The sequence below is a fragment of the Equus caballus genome, chromosome 3, assembly GCF_041296265.1.
Source record: "Equus caballus isolate H_3958 breed thoroughbred chromosome 3, TB-T2T, whole genome shotgun sequence".
Taxonomy (NCBI): Eukaryota; Metazoa; Chordata; class Mammalia; order Perissodactyla; family Equidae; genus Equus; species Equus caballus.
In genome coordinates this window covers 120141268-120157157 of record NC_091686.1, presented here as the reverse complement: position 1 = coordinate 120157157, position 15890 = coordinate 120141268, and the positions used below count along the sequence as shown (strand labels likewise).

Sequence of the window (15890 nt, the reverse complement as noted above, 5' to 3'; positions counted from 1 at the left end):
CCGGCTAGTCTGGCTCCTTCGTGGCGAGTGGGGAAACAGAGATGAAGGGATGGGCTCTGGGGCCCGCAGGCGTTCAGAGGCAGAGCTGAGGCCAGAATCAACACTGCCCACCGTCCCCAGGTAAATCCTTCCACCGGCCACCTGAGGAGGCCCTCCCTCACCTCCTGGACCCCTGGGCCCACTCCTCCTCACCCGGGACCTGCCCTGGCCTGCTTCTATTGGTTGTTTTGTGAAAACGTCGGGGTCTCAGACTCTGGCACCTGGGGACAACTCAGGAGCGACAACCCATCTTCCGTGTGTCCTGGGGAAGTCCATCTGCTCCAGGTGATGAAATGAAGGGACTGAGGAGACGAGCCACACAGCCAGCGAGGCATTCATGTTACGGCAGCCATGTCAAACACGGGACGTCCAGTTAAGTTGGAATTTCAGATGAACAATAATTTTTCCATATAAGTATGTCCCAAATATGTAAGGGACATACTTATCCTCAAGGTTATTTGTTGTTTATCTGAATTCAAATTTGACTGGTGTCCTGTATTTTTATTGCTTAATCTGGCCATTCTCTTCCTGGTCTAATGTGGACATTCTCAATCACTCAGCAAGGTTTGCGGAGCCTGCACCGGGGAGCAGCCTCTGTTTGGAGGCTCTCTGGTCCAGATGGAAAGATGGAGAATGAGATGGCCATGGGCTGCAGGTAAGTGGGGGACAGGGTGAGCAGGGGTGGGGTAATTGTAGGGAGGGAGAGGCTGAGCTGGTTTGGAAAGTGAAAGATGACCTTCCTCCTGCAAATGGGCAACAGCCCTGCAGGCCCTGTGGGCAGAGCAAGGAGCTGGGATTTCCATAGGACGCAGTCTTGATGGAAACCAAACCTGGCCCGCTTGCTGAGGGCATCTCATGTAAATTACGGGGTTTCTGTTTTTCCACCTGTAAACGGCTCAACTACACCTGCCTTACAAGGGGGTCATGTGCGTTAAGTGAAATGATGTGTGCCAAGCACCATGTACAGAGCAGGCTGGTGTAACGGTCATCACCCAGCTGAAAGTCTAGCATAGACATGCTCCGGGACACTCCATCCACGTCTGCTGAGTGGAGAATGATGCTGGGCTCCATTACAAGGGGCCGACATGGGCCAAACCGCACACGGACCTTCAGAGGATCACAACAAGCTGGCTTCCTCCTCTAGAAATCGTGTCCACTGGGGTGCACACTCCCAATTCTTTCCCACTAACCCAACCCCAGCTCGGCTCCGGGCAGCCACGATTTCAGCTAAAACTACATTTCCCAGCTTCCCTTGCAGCCATCTTGGCCAAATGCTGCCACCTTGGCCCCTGAGATTCAAGTGGAAATTGCCTTCTAGAAACTCTTTCTAGAAAGTGGGGCTTTCTGGAAGGTCTTTATAAAAGGAAACAGACGAGCTGGCCCCTGCCTTTGCCCTCCCTCTGCCCCCATCCTGCCTGGAGTGCAGAAGCAATGCTGAGGTTTGGAGAGCTGCCCCGGGGACGATGGATCTAAGTGCAAAAGCCGCATGCTAGAGGAAACTGAGCAGACAGAAGGGCCCCTCTTGGTAGCTGCTGTCCCAGGCCCCCCTGCTCACTGCGGGACTTTGTTATGTAGTGAGGCCACTGTGGCCAGTCTCTGCTGCAGGCAGCCAGACCCAGTCCCTGACGTCTACACCCTATGTTTGCAGGAACCCCCCGCCCCCCCTCCCCCCCCCCCCCATTTCGTAGCTGCACATCCATTAATAGGCTATAAAGCACTGTCATGGTTCTATAACAGACGCTGTTGGAGCCCACCGACATCCCTTGTCCTTGCCACCCAGGGGGCACACTGGCCAGCCTGCCAGGAGCACGCATGTCCTCACCCGTGGCTCTTGGCCTCCTGTGCCCACTCTGCCACCCACACAGTAGGCTGGAAGGACAGGGAATTAACCCCTCCTGGAAGCCATTCTCCAGCTTGAGCGAAGGGAGCTGGTGGATAAATACCCCAGTCCCTTGCCATCTGGTGGGCGGCTCTCAGGTGCCTGTGCTATCCTGGCTCCCAGACCTCCCCAGGGGTGGGCCGCAGTTGCCCTCAGGGACTTCTTGGTTTCATGGCTGTCTTTGCTTCCCTGCCTCACTGCGCCAACCTCCTACCTGGGATCACCTCCGCAGTAACTCACTTGCATGCAATTCCTGTCTCAGGGTCAGCTTCTGAGGGACTCAGGCAAGCTGCTGTGTCACTCGATCTTCACCCCACCCTTTGAGGCTGATGGGTGGCGACTGCTGTCCTCATAATTCAGTAGAGGACACCAAAGCATGCCTGAGTCACAGAGACTGACCACGAGAGGAAGGCGGGTGCACACACACGGGGCTGCTCGGCCTGTGTTCCCTGTGAGGGTGGGTGTGCACTTGAACTCTCTGTGGATGTTAGATGCAGAGAGACAGATGCACTCTACTTGAATCTTCCCAAGACAAAGCTGCTCAACTCTTAGCCCATGGGAGGAGTCCTCACAGGGCAGATGCTCTGCTGAGCCCCAGACACAAAAGACAGATTGAGTCTGTTGTGCAAACACAAACACACACGCACGATTTATTTCTCCTCGCTCAGCAGAGCTGTGCTGACTGCCGGTCTGCAAGGCCCTGGGATTCTCCATCCTCCCTCCGCTCAGAGAGATGCCTCCGTGGACGTCGACCTCAGCACTCATGCTTGATATCCTGGGGTCCCCATCGGGGCAGGGGTGGGCACCACTTTACGCTGTAGAGTTGGGAAGGGAGAGCAGAACAATTTACCGCCAGGAAGAAGCTGATGGAGCCCAAGGGCTGTTTCAGATGTGAGCACAAACCATACTTGCTCTCATCTCAAACCCTGCTGGAGACCTGCTATGTGCTGAGGCCGGGACAGGGAATTCAGAGGCTCGCCCCAGGATGGCTGGATCACACCGACGGTGTGTGCCACCCCTGAGACTTGGAGCTCTGTGAGGCCATAAAACGTCTCCTCTAATCTCTGGATGCCCAGCAGTGAGCCCAGGGCCTGGCACACGCTCTGCTCTCAGAAGCCGTCTTCTGAATGGAGTGAACGGAGGGAGTGAGCTGGGGCACTGCGGGAAGCAGGAGCTGCAGGAGCAGAGAGGGCACTGAGCCGGCAAAACTGCCTTCTGCACCTTCCTTGATGCCGGATGTGTTTGTAATTTTGAAGCCGATGATGAATAGATGCCTTCTGAAAGCCACACTTCCTTCACGTTATACTGTCCAGGCACCACATCCAACACCACCATCATGCCTTCCCCGGGAACATGCCTGGCCATGAGCCCACCCCCACAGCATCCTTCATCTGCTCCCCAGAGCTGCCGGTGTCCCCCCTGCAGTAAATGGATCCAATTTGCAACATAAGAAAGAGGCCAGACGCCAAGGAAGAGCCAGCCGGGGTGGGTGGGCTTAACCCTAAAAAATGTACCTCTCGCCTGTCTCCTGTGTCCAGTGAGGCCCCGGCCTGCGACATCCCCCTTCTCCGGAGCCCTGGAGCCTGGCCCCCTCTCTCCACTCTCACTTATACTGTGTACATGTACAAACTCACATGGGAGTAACACAGGGCAAGCGCTCTCGCTCAGGACGGGGATCGGGGAAATGACAGGAAGGGAGCGGAGGGTCTCCAAGCTTCCAAAGCAGCAGGACCCGCTCCACACCTCCCCTGCCACCATGAGGCTCTACCATGTAAGAGAACAGAGATGCTCCACCGTGGACCCAGATGTGGCGTGCTCTGGAGCCACTGCTTCATTGTGACTGTGAAGCCCTGGGTGGCCCCACCTCAGGTGCATCAGCAGGGGACCGGTGTGTAGGGGTCTGCTATGCCACGCTGAGTGGAGGTGAAACGAGGGGTGCTACATGCACAGACAGGAGAGATTGCTAGGAGGTGTCCAGAACAGCACCCCGAGATGACGTGCAGAGTGCACCCCATCTGTAGAAGACAGACAAGCTGTTGACGGACGTGTCTGTTTCTCAGCCGCGCAGTGCCAGTGGACAGCCCGTACTGTGCCACTGAAGCCGTACCGGGTCTGAAAATATTGACACCGCCAGCCTGATTGGTAAACAGCCACGGCCCAGGGCCCCCTAAGTGTCCAGGACTCCACCCCCAATCCAGCAGGGGGCCGAGGACCCTGCGCCAAGGTCATGGCCAGCCACTGTGCCAAGAAGTTCCAGTTGTTAATGATTTTTAATGTTACCCCATTCACAGATACAGAAAAACGCCTGGCAGGAAGGAGATGCACGAAGACGTGAACAGTACAGACTTTTGCGGGGGGAAGGGCTGGGGGCGGGGGTGAAGGGGGTGTTCACATTTTATGTCCCTCTGAACGGTCATGTTTACAGATTTACGATGAAATGGCATTCGTGACTTTTCTTTACAGACAAGGGTGTTTGCACCTGAACGCACAGGCCACAGCAGCCGCCTGCTATACTCCCTCACCCGCGTGGCCACGCCTCCCTGCCCGTATGCCTGTGCCCCCTTCTTTGCCTACAGAGTTTGTGACTGTCCCTCTGGGCCCAGCTGAAATGCCCCTTCCTCTGTCACGTCCTTCTAGAAGCTCACTTCTCCTTGGTAAGGAACTGCCTCCCACCCAAGTGCCCACGACACCTTGTCCGCTGAGGGCAGCCCCCCTTGGGACACTACACCCCACAGTCTAGTGCCCGAGGGTCTGTCCAGCTGACTAGAGCTTGAGGCCAGGGGCTTCGTGATCTCTGCATCCCCCGGTGGTGCCCAGCTCAGGGCCTGGCCCCCGGTGGACACTGGATTTAGGATAACCAGTATCACTGTGCATCTCCACGGCCCCCAGCACAGGGCCTGGGTGCGCTGGCCATGCGGCAACGTGAGCTGAGTGAAGAAATGGGGCCATGCAGGCATGAATGAGTGAATGGGCAGGAATCCCCCAGGGCCTGGTTGTTGGGACCAGGGGGAGGGAGTGGCGCGTGCGGCACAGCAGGAGGGCAGAGGGACTGCCCTAGACGGGCGGGCTCACCCGTGTCCGTTACTTGCAGGCCGAAGTGGGACAGCATCAGCACCATGTTCAGGTTCTCAGACTCCTCCAGGACGACCCTGTCGGTCTTCAGGCCCACCAGCTCCACCTCCAGCCTCTGCCGCTGGTTCTGAAAGGAACACCAAGGTGTTCACTGCCAGCTGGCCCTTGGTTGAGAGCAAGACATTCCAATGGAATGAATGAATGAATGAATAAACAAAGAAGTAAATAAATAAATACATAAATACGTATATAAGTAAATGAACAAATAAGTACATAGGTAAACTAAAAGTAAATAAGTATAGAAATAAATACCAAGTAAATAAGTAAACAAATAAGTAAACAGACAAAGGTCTAGCAGCTGCTCATGCAGGTCACACACAGAATCCACGAACACCCTCAGTTTCTCCAGCCGCCCCGCCCCCGGAAGCAGAACAGCCGCCCCACTGACACAGCCCTCGCTCGTTAAAATCCCACTACTTCTCCTGGGCCCTTGACATCACTCAGCGTCTGCCTCACCCTCCCGCACACATGAGTGGCGTTCCTGGCTCATTTTATAGGCCTGGGAAGTGAGGTTCCTGGCAGGGGGAGATCGGTGACCTGCCCCCAGCCCCACGGCCGGGGAGGGAGCCCAGATCCACAGCTGGGCCTGATTTCTGAGCTGGCCCTTCTCAGGTTCCCACCTGGGGCCCCACAACAGCAATCAGGCCCGGGCTGGGAAGCTGGGGCAGCTCCAGGGTGAGGCCATGTGTGCCGGGGTGGGCTCCAGGCCCCCAGACCCTCCCCGCATCCCTGGGAGGTGGGTGATTTGCTCCCTCCAAAGATGTGGACTGGGAGCTCAGGAGCCACCTTGCTGGGAAGGTCCTGGATGGCAAGGGGCGACGCCCAGCAATGGTGCACAGGCTCCCTCCCACCCAGACTGCTGACCAAGGAGCCTGGACCCCTCGGTTTCCTAGGGATTCGTGTCAGGCGGGTCACTGCGTGACACATTTGGGTAATTAGGGTGTTTCCTTTCCTGCATTTTTTCAAGCATTCTCTGCTCTCCAGAGCTCTTTAAAAAGCTGCAGGAAAAGGCATTATGCTACACTCAAAGGAAACAGGAATGGCACTGGAACTTCGGGGTGCACAAAAGTCCCGGATGAAGGGCCTGCTGGAGGGAGTGGGAGATGACGGCCCCCAGAGGGCGAGGCTGTAATCGTGGTCAAAAGCGGCAGCCATCAGTGCCAGGTACCACTCTGGGTCCCCCAGGTGGATTAGCTCATTTAATTGCCCTTGATTGCCTACTCTCTGGGGCAGAGCCTACTGCTACCTCCAGGTGACTCATGATAACCGGGGACGTGCAGGACTGGAGAAAGGGGCCGGCGACACACCGCTGCTGAGGGCGGGCTCAATTCCAGCCCCAGAGCCTTGCTCCTGAACCACAGCAGAGGCTGCCCCCTTTCTCGGACCTCTGCAAGGCTGTGCTCGTTCAATAACCCTTGTCCTTCTGGGGAGCCCTCCTGGGGGAGCTCAGAGATGAGTGCAAAGACAGACGAGAATGTTCAGTGCCGTGTCATCTATGACAGTAACTGATGTAACCAAAGTGGTTCTTCCATATGATGGAATATTACGCAGTCTTGAGAGGCAATGCGCAAAAGAACCTTGAAGGAGACGTGAAAATGCTCACTATGTAACGAAATGGGAACCATGGGAGTCCAAACCCTGTGGGTTTTCATTCCGGTTTTTTCTTTGTCTCTGTCTCTTTCTTTCTACCTACCCTCCTATCTCTATCTATAAAGACAGACATACTTATTTAGATAAACATATAGATACAAAAATAATATACAGATGATATATATGTTCATCTATACAAACAGATTTAGATATTTATGGAAAATCAGACCAGAAGATGCTACAGTGAAATGTTAGAAATGCTTCTCTTACAATTGGATTTAAATTTTCTTCATATACTCTTCTGAAATTTCAAAATTCTCTTCAGTGAATATAAGTTAATTTTATAATCAGAATAAAATAACACATTTAAAAATTGTACCTTCATGCATGGTGTCACCTAGTTTTCTTCTCTTTGCTTTCATTAAAATAGGTCCCACCCATTGATGCATAAATTTACCCATAGTTGCCACCAAGCAGTAGCCACGGTCTACCACCAGGCAACCGTGCTTGTGTGTGGTCCACACCAGCTGCCACACAACAGAACACGTGTGAGGATGCTCACGGCACCCTGAGCTGTGGTGGTGGGGAGCCGGGGCAGCCTGGGGGCCACCCTGAGGGGAACGTGTGGTGGGTGCAGCTGCCACAGTGAGAGGTGACAGGCGCACCACGTGGTCACGTGGCCGAGCCACGGCGTAAGAGGGCTCCCAGCACAACTTCGGCACATCCTAACACAGAGACAACACTGTGTATTTATAAGGACACGTGAGAAGTTTACTCGAGCACGGAGGGTGGGGAGGCGAGTGGCACTGGGGCTTGTGATGCATTATTTTAAGTGGACCATGCACTCTTTGTCCTTTGCTCCCTGACGTTATGCACGGGGGCCGGGAGCTGAGCAGTGGGCTACAGAGGCCACGCCATGGGCACCTCCCTCCCCAGCGCCTCACCTGGAACTCCGCCAGCAGCCTCTGCAGGGCCTCCTGCTCTGCTTGAGCTCTTTCTAGAGTCTTCCGCAGCTCTCTGAGTTCAAATTCCTTGACTGGGAGGCCAGGCGAGAGAAAGCCTGCATTTTCTGTTCTTTTTCATCAAAGCCTCCCCTCCGCTTTAACCGCGCCTCACACAGGCAACAGCTGGGCCCCCGAGATGTGCAGGTCATCCTCAAAATCCTTTTACATAGAGTTTAGTCCTTTCTCTGATAATGCAAAGGACATCTGTCCACTAGGGAAACATGGCAGACACAGAAAGGAATAAAGACAAACATAACCCCCCTCTTGCCTCCTAGAGACGATCACCATTAGCATCTGTGGGGATCTAGATATGTGTAATTTTACATAGCCGAGATTGTTGGGAAGTTTTGAACACCACAGGTCTTAGAACCCGAAGGCCTGGGTTTAAATCTCAGCTTGGGCACTCACTAGCTGTGCAACCATGGGCAAGTTACTTAACCTCTCCGTGCTGCACTTTCCTCATCTTTAAAAGGAGGTGATACTGTTACCGACCTCATGGTACTTTTCTGAGAATTAAATAAGTTAACTTGTATAAAGGGCTTAGAGCTGTGCTGGCTCATCAGAAGCCCTTGGTTATCTCCATCTGACTATTATTGTTACTCACTGTTGTTCTCCTAGGCGGCACCTTTCTTTCTTTGTCCCACTGAACATTACAAGCTATTGTGTGCCGGAGTCCAGCTCCAGCTGGAAGGGTTTCCTGAGGGATGAATGGCGTCGGCGAAGAAAGAAGTTAGGGTGAGACTGGAAGCGAGGTTTCCAAGTCTGATTTATTCAAAGCATTCAAGCACTTATATAGGGTCCAGGTCACGTGTTTATGATTTCATGGAATTGTCTCAGTACATAATTTTGGCAAACAAAATGGGTACATAGGCATATCTTGTTACAATGTTAGCACAGTATGTCTGTGAGAAGTAAGCAACCTTTGTTAATTATAGATATTGACCTTTTCTGTATGTCTACTAGGCGTCTAGATGTTTAAGAATGATTGCAAAACGGGGTGTAACGTCTAGATTTAGTTCCTCATGGGTCGAATGGCCCTAAGCCTCTATCTTTTATTCCTGTAATAATGAAAGCTGAAGTATTGCAAAGTGCAAGGGGACCAAATACGCACAGGCCCTCAGCTCCGTCTGATCGAAAGCCACACAGGCACAGTGCTTGGGGTTTCTCTTTTACCATTAACTATTTTATAGGGTTCCCAATCCTCATCATAATCCCAATTCCTCTGTGTCAATATATTATGATATTTCTTTGCAACTTTGTCAAGATCATGAGTTGCCTTAGGAAGGGGTAGTTTTTGCATGCCTCTGCTTCTGGGTGGGTGCCACCATTTACCTTCTGTCCTAACAGGCCTAGGATAATCTCTACCTCCTAGAAGGACCCGAGGAGGGAGTGTTCTCTTTTGAGGCTGATTATTAGAAGGCTTCCTGCTCGAGGGCTGTCCAAATTCCCTTACCGCCTTTCCAGGGGGGGGTCAGAACGTTTTTTCCCTGCAGGCTGCTGTTCCCTGAACCTTCCCTAGAAGGCCAGGTTGCATCAGCTTCTTTACCCTGCGTGGAGAGCTTTTCCCCGAGATACCTCCATGCACAGAAAAAGAACAGCGAGAGCAATATTGCTAAGATTAGCAGCATGAGTAGGACCAGGAGCGGCCGACCGCCAGCTTCTGAGGGTCTGCCGTGCGTTCCCTCCTCTCTCTCCCGGACCGCACCGTTGCCCTTGGGTAGAGGCTTAGAGGACTGGTGGGTGGCTCCCGGCAATTGTGTAGGTTGAGCTGACGAGGATTATAAAACCCAAGATCACCAGCGTTACCAGGGAGTTGCTGAACTTGACTACTCACTTTTCAGAAGTTTAAAGATGAATTCTTGCAAGAAACACAAGTCGAGTGAAGCGAAACTCTTCCCTGGACCCAGGCCTCCGAGTGGAAGCGGGTCAGGACCCTCGGCCACCTCCTCCAAGCCCCCTTTGCTCAAATTCTGACCTCGCTCCTCCTCCAGAGGCTGCAGGCGCTTCAAGCACTCGGCAAAATCCTTCTCCAATTCTCCTACAAAGCAAAGAAACCCTAGCGATGCTCAGCCCCAAGGGCATGGAATGCGCAGCTCCTCGGGGCCTGGCCCTCTGTCCAGATGCGGGCAAGCCTGTCCCTGTGCCGGGTCCCCGGTCCTGCGCTAGGCCCCCAGTCCCTGCACCGGGTCCCCAGTCCAGGGGGCAGACAGATATACAAGCAGACCACACTGGGACTGATGCCGGATGGCAGGCAGCAGGGGAGGCCTCCTGGAGGAGGGGGCCATGACAAGATGGGTGTGTTTTTTCCTAATGGCTTTATTGAGATCGAATTCACATACCATACAATTTGCCCATTTAAAGTGTCCAATTCAAAGGTTTTCAGTATATTCAGGTATGTGCAACCACCACCACTGTCACTTTTAGAGCATATTCATCACCCCAAAAGCAACCTGGCGCCCTCGAGCCATCACCTCCTAAGCCCACACCGTCTCCCCCAGCCCTCGGCAGCCGCTCGTCTGCTTTCTGTCTCTCTCGAGCTCCCTCTTCTGGACATTTGGTGCACATGGAATCATGTACTGCGTGGGCCTCTTCGACTGCTGCTTTTCAACGTAATCACGTTGTGAGGGGTCCTCCATCCCGTAGCATCAGGACTTCACTCCTTCTCACGGATGACGACACTCCGCCGTCTGCTGTACCACTTTGTTCATCCTTTATCAGGTGATGGACGTTTGGGCTGTTTGCACTTTGCGGCTGTTGTGAATACTGCTGTCATGCGCACTCACACACAGTTTTTGCGTGGACATACCTTTTCTGTTCTCTCGGGAATACACCCGGGAGTGAACTGCTGGGGCACATGGTGGCGCCTTTTGAGGAGCTGCTGGTCTGTTTTTCCAAAGTGGCCGCACCGTTTGACATTCCCAGCAGCAGTGAATCGGGGCCATAATTCCCCCCCATCCTCTTACCATTACCACTTGCTATTATCTTTTTGACAGGGTTTTGAAGGATGAACAGGAGTGAGACCGGGCACAAAGGTGGGAAGTTCCTTCTAGGAAAAGGGCAGCTTGAGGGGAGACAAAGGAACAGCAGAGCAGGGGGCCGTGGGGAATGGTCAGAGGTCTGAGATTCCTGGAAAGCAGGTGGGAGGCAGGGACTTGCTGGTACGCACAGCCCCCAAGCTCATAATAGTAACAGCAGGCGCCCAGAATGTGCTGCTGGCTGGAGGCTGTCACACAGCTAACTCATTTAATCCTAGCACAGCCCTGTGAGGCCTCAGCTCCCCAATTCCTGCACTTGAGGAAGAGGAGCTACTGGGGGGCACCTGCCCAAGGTGATAAGGGCAGTAAGAGGCAGCATTCAGGTCCTTCACAGTGATGGGCACGGCCCCCTAAGATGTCACCGAGGTGGAGATGCCTGGCAGCCTCTGTACGGCAAGGAGCCACCTAGTGTTGAAACGCTGGAACCAGTGGTTGCCCAGGAGCGGGGAGTGACAGCTGACGGATACGGGTTCCTGTCTGGGTTGATGCAAACGCTCTAACTTCACTATAGTCACGGCCGCACACGTCTGTGAACACTCTAAAATAACACGCTCTCAGGGGGGAGTTTTACGGCGTGTGAATTAGGTCTCAGCAACGTTCTGAGAAAAGCGAGCTCTGCACCGTGCTCCCGATCTGCTGGGCCCCCTGGTTTTGCTGAGAGGAGGTGGAGACCTGGGGATGGGGACAGCTCAGGTTCTTCTGGGACGGTGACAGTGGGGGCAGGCGACTCCTGGGCTCACACCTGCCTCGGGGTGGGGGGGGGGTGGTGGTCCCAGGGCAACAAGAGCCACGTGAGACCTGGGTACCTGGGCCGAAGAGATGCGAGGCCAACACCCCCTCCCAGCAGGACAAGCCTCAGAGACCCCAGCGGCCCGAAGCCCTGCTTCCCAGCAATGTTGCAGCAATAAAAGCAGAAACGGCAAAGCTCTCAAGAGCCCGACCGCCAACGTAAAGCCTGCAGGCGGTTTAGAGGGAAGATGAAGCGAGGTTTGCCCTCATCTGTTTCCTTTTAAATAAACACTGCAAAGGTTACGCTGGGTCACAGTCACACGCATCTACAACTCCACATCCCGGGCACAGGATTTATAGATTCGGAAATGAGCCTCAGTCGTCTCCAGCAGGGAATTTCCATGGTCTGACGCGAGGCATCGGAGCGCACAGGGTGCACTCAGGGCAGGTAAGGAGAGCCATTTGTATGGTCGTTGCCATTGTTCACCTTGAGCAACACATCACCGGACACCGTTTGCTTCCTTTCAAACACCGGACCGAACGTGAGCCTTCTGCCCATCTGTGCATCCCTCATCAAACGGTTATGGAGCATCTACTACGGGCCCTGAGGAGTCCTGAACCACACGGCCCCTTCCCTCCAGGAGGGCAGATCAGTGTGTGCCTGTGGGTGTGCACGCACCCATGCATGTGTGTGTTGCAGGGTGGTGGTGACAGTAGCAGGGGATGATAATTACCAAGCAACGGGTATGTGTGGGAGCCCCGAGAAGGCCCCCTTCCAAGTCTGGGATCAGGAAGGGCTTCCTGAAGGAGGGGACGTCTGGGCCACGCCAGGCCTGCATAAGGCGCTGATGAGCATCCTCACAAGAGCCCTGTGAGGTGGGCAATTTCATCCTCACTTTACAGTTGCGGTAGTGGAAGCACAGAGAGGTCAAGTAGCTGGCCCCAGGCCACTCAGCAAGCACGAGGCAGAGTAGGGGGCTTAAGTCAGATCTATTTCTGTGTTAACATTCAACAATAGGTGGAGAGCCAGCCCTGATGGCCTAGTGGTTAAAGTTCAGTGTGCTCTGCTTTGGCAGCCTGGGTTTGTTTCCCGGGCGTGGAACCACACGACTCATCTGTCAGTAGCCATGCTGTGGTGGCAGCTCACATATAAGAACTAGAAGGACTCACAACTAGAATATACAGCTATGTAGTGGGGCTTTGGGGAGAAAAAAGAAAAAAGAGAGGAAGATTGGCAACAGATGTTAGTCCAAGGCGAATCTTTCCCAGCAAAAAAAAAAAAAAGAGTAGGCAAAAAAAAGAAAAAAAGTCACCCCATAGTCCAGCACTGGACACAACCGTTTCCATTCCCGGAGGATCTTCTTTAGTCCCAGAGCACTGTGATCTCAGTAGTTGTCATCACTGGGGGCAGGCCTGTTTCTATGGGTCTCCTTTCACTTGAACACAAGACGTTTTAACAGAGGTTGTTCGTATTAATCCATATACTAGCGTTTCCTTGGGACAGAGCTGTGTCAATTCTTTCTGTGTCCCCAGCCCCGGGTTCAGCGCCTGGGAAGGAATAAGTGCTCCAGAGTTACTTGTTGAATGTATCTATTCATTCATTCAACAAACACACATTGAGTGCGTGCCATGAGAGCCAGGCATGGCGCTAGGCCCAGGGGGTACTCCAGTGAATAAAGGAAGCAGAGATCCCCAAACACGAGGGGCTTATGTTCTGGTGGGAGACAGCAAACAACAACACAAATGGGCAAATGAAAGAGGCTGATAGAAGATGATGGAACGATGGAGAGAAATAAAGCCAGGAAGACCGGGACGGCAGGAGGTGTGCAACTGTGCAAGAGTGACCAGGGCTGGCCTCCAGGGAAGGTGACAGTCAAGCAAGATCTGGGTGAAGGGAGGGGGGCCCTGCAGTGCGTGGACACAGGGCACTGCAGGCAGAGAGCATGTGGTGTCCAGGACCCCCAACCTCTGGAGTCAGGGAGGCAGGGGGCTCCAGGAGGCATGGAGGCCCCCAAGGGGTGGGGCCGGGCAGGTGGGCAAATCTATATGTTGCTTCCTGGATTGCCACTCCCGCCCCAGCACACCCACCTGGCATCAGAGCATTTGCTTAGATCCTGTCTTAACATTAAGTAACAGGGCGTCTGCGGCTGCCGGTTGGTGCACTCCAGCGCAGGAGGAGTCAAGGCCTGCGTTTGTGCAGGAGCAGAGCAGCGCCGGTCACGGGTGGGGTCCTGCAGGTGCTGGCTCCCCAGCAGGTGCTCTTTCTTGTTATGCGGGGAACTGAAGAACTGCTCGCAGGCCCTGCGGTACAGGTCATGGTTTGCGTCCCCCTGTGGACAGAACCCATGGCGGGCGACAGGGAGGAGGCCCCGGGGATCCGGCCTTCCCCCAACATAAAACGAGCCTAAAAGGGCCTATGGACTTCACGTGGGCTGGCCGGGTCTGCCAGTCCCTTTCCACCTGGGAAATCACTTGCTGATTTGAGGCTTTTCCCAGCACAGCTGAGAATTTCAACTCATCCCAAGACCCCTGACTGGTCGGGATAGAAAGTGCTAGAAATGTGGCAACGAGGGTACAACACGGAGATTTGAGAATTGGTGGTGTTGGAGAGAGCCCACAACCAATTTTGGGCCTCACTTATTTTCAAAGAGTTTGCTTTGAAATCCTAAACCAAAATGGACTCTACAACTAACTGACAAAGATCTGTCCTTTATCTAAATAAATATGCACTAACCCTTAGGTGCTTGTGTCTCCATGGAATATTTCTGGAAGATGCCCTAGAAACTGGTCATGGTGGACGTCTTGGGATGCAGAGGTGGGGTGGTGGATGTGAGGGACGGGGGCTCTGGCCTGTGAGCAGGACCCACCTCTCATTGTAAGCTTGTGTCCTGTTTGAAATTTTTTTTACCATGCATATATAGTATTTTTTTGTATATATACTATTTTTTAAATGAAAAATCTAGTTAATTAAGAAACATATATAGCTGTATGCATTTGCTTACATTTATTAGTTCAGAGATGTAAAAACTCCCCAAGGTCTGATGAGAGCTGGTTCCTGACTTGGAGTTGATACGTTCCTCCCGGGAGCCGGCCAGGAAATGACCGTGCTCTGGACGCTCTGTTGCTCACCTTTTCTCAGAATTCTCTCCCTTATCAGAGAGGAGCTCCCTCAGCCCGGAGATGAGCCCCGACCTGGGAGACGCCGTTGTGCGATTTCTTCCACGCCCACCGTGAGCCTGTGCTCCACCTCTCACGAGGAGAGCAGAACGAGCCTGCGCAGAGATGGCAGCGAGGGCATCCCCAGGGCTGGGGGAGTTCCGGGGAGAGGAAGGCTGGGGAGGGCTGGGCAGTGAGATGGGAGGACTGTGGGAGGGAACTCACGGAGGGGAGAGAGGGCTGCGGTGCCAACACCACCGAGAAAGGAAGAAAGGGTCTCCGAATGCCCCCTGCGGTCAGGGCCGGGACACCAGAGGGGACGTCCTAGCCACATGCACGCCTTGACACAAAATTCCATACTCTCACTTCTGCTTAAAGAAATACCTTCCTTGTACACTTAATCATGATAGTCCAGGGTGGAAGCTGGGAGCCTGTTAGGTTTGGTGACCTGTTGCACAATCATGAAGGGACCCAAACTCATTCAGATAATCCCTACAATGCCTTCTTTTGCAACCTGAAGCCAAGATTAGGACCCACTACAGAGAAAACGGATCACAGAGTGTCCAAGATACAGTCAAAGGAAAAACCCAACCAAGGACCATCCACTCTAGATGGCTGTCAATCAAAATGTGAGTCTTCACCTTCTAGAATCAACTCACGTTCCCCTTCAGACTCAACCAGGAGCAACTGACCTGCACGGGGCACCAGGCACTGAGCTGCGGCCAGGGGCCTCCTGGCTGCATGTCCCTTCCTTACCGGGCAGAGCACGGCAGCCGCATGAGCACCAAAAGGTGCCGCCTATTTGGTGGACAGAGAAATAAGACATGAAACTACAACAGCAGCTAATATTTCTCCAGCGCCTGTTAAGAGGCAGGCAGAGCTAGAATCAGCCTGACTAGGCCAAAATCCAGATGTCGGCAGGGCCAGGCCCCTCCGGAGGCTCCAGGGAGAATCTGCTCCTGGCCTCTCCTCCAGCCTCTTCTGGTGGCTGACGGCATCCTTGGTTCGTGGCCATGTCACTCCAATCTCTGCCTCTGGGGTCACACTGCCTTCTTCTCTCCTGTGTCAAATCTCCCTCTTGTAAGAACCCGTGTGGCTGCATAACCCCCTATCTCAAGAGCCTTCAAAGAGGCCCCACCCTTTTGCCATATAAGGCAACATTCATAGGGCCAGGCATTAGAACCTAGACATCTTTTGAGAAAGAACATTTGTCACTTTCCCACACCAAATGAGGATGATTACTTTGAAACCATTCCTCCTCCCAAAAAAAATACTTACGTCAGTTGCTGAGAAGTCAAGGCCCTCGCTCTCAAAGCCACTTCCTGG

At 53.6% G+C, this 15890-nt stretch overlaps 1 long non-coding RNA gene across 2 annotated transcripts; it reads right to left on the bottom strand.

Annotated features, from left to right (window-relative positions):
* Positions 1-2539: 2539 nt before the first annotated feature.
* On the bottom strand, positions 2540-8384 carry LOC138923527 (uncharacterized). 2 transcript variants are annotated; one of them, XR_011437243.1, is made up of 4 exons: positions 8249-8384; positions 7585-7676; positions 4991-5154; positions 2540-2733 (listed from the first exon to the last, which is right to left on the bottom strand). It is a non-coding gene; the product is annotated as an uncharacterized lncRNA (long non-coding RNA). The 2 variants fall into 2 exon arrangements; XR_011437244.1 differs by lacking the exon at positions 2540-2733 and having other exon boundaries at positions 5011-5117.
* Positions 8385-15890: the final 7506 nt, after the last annotated feature.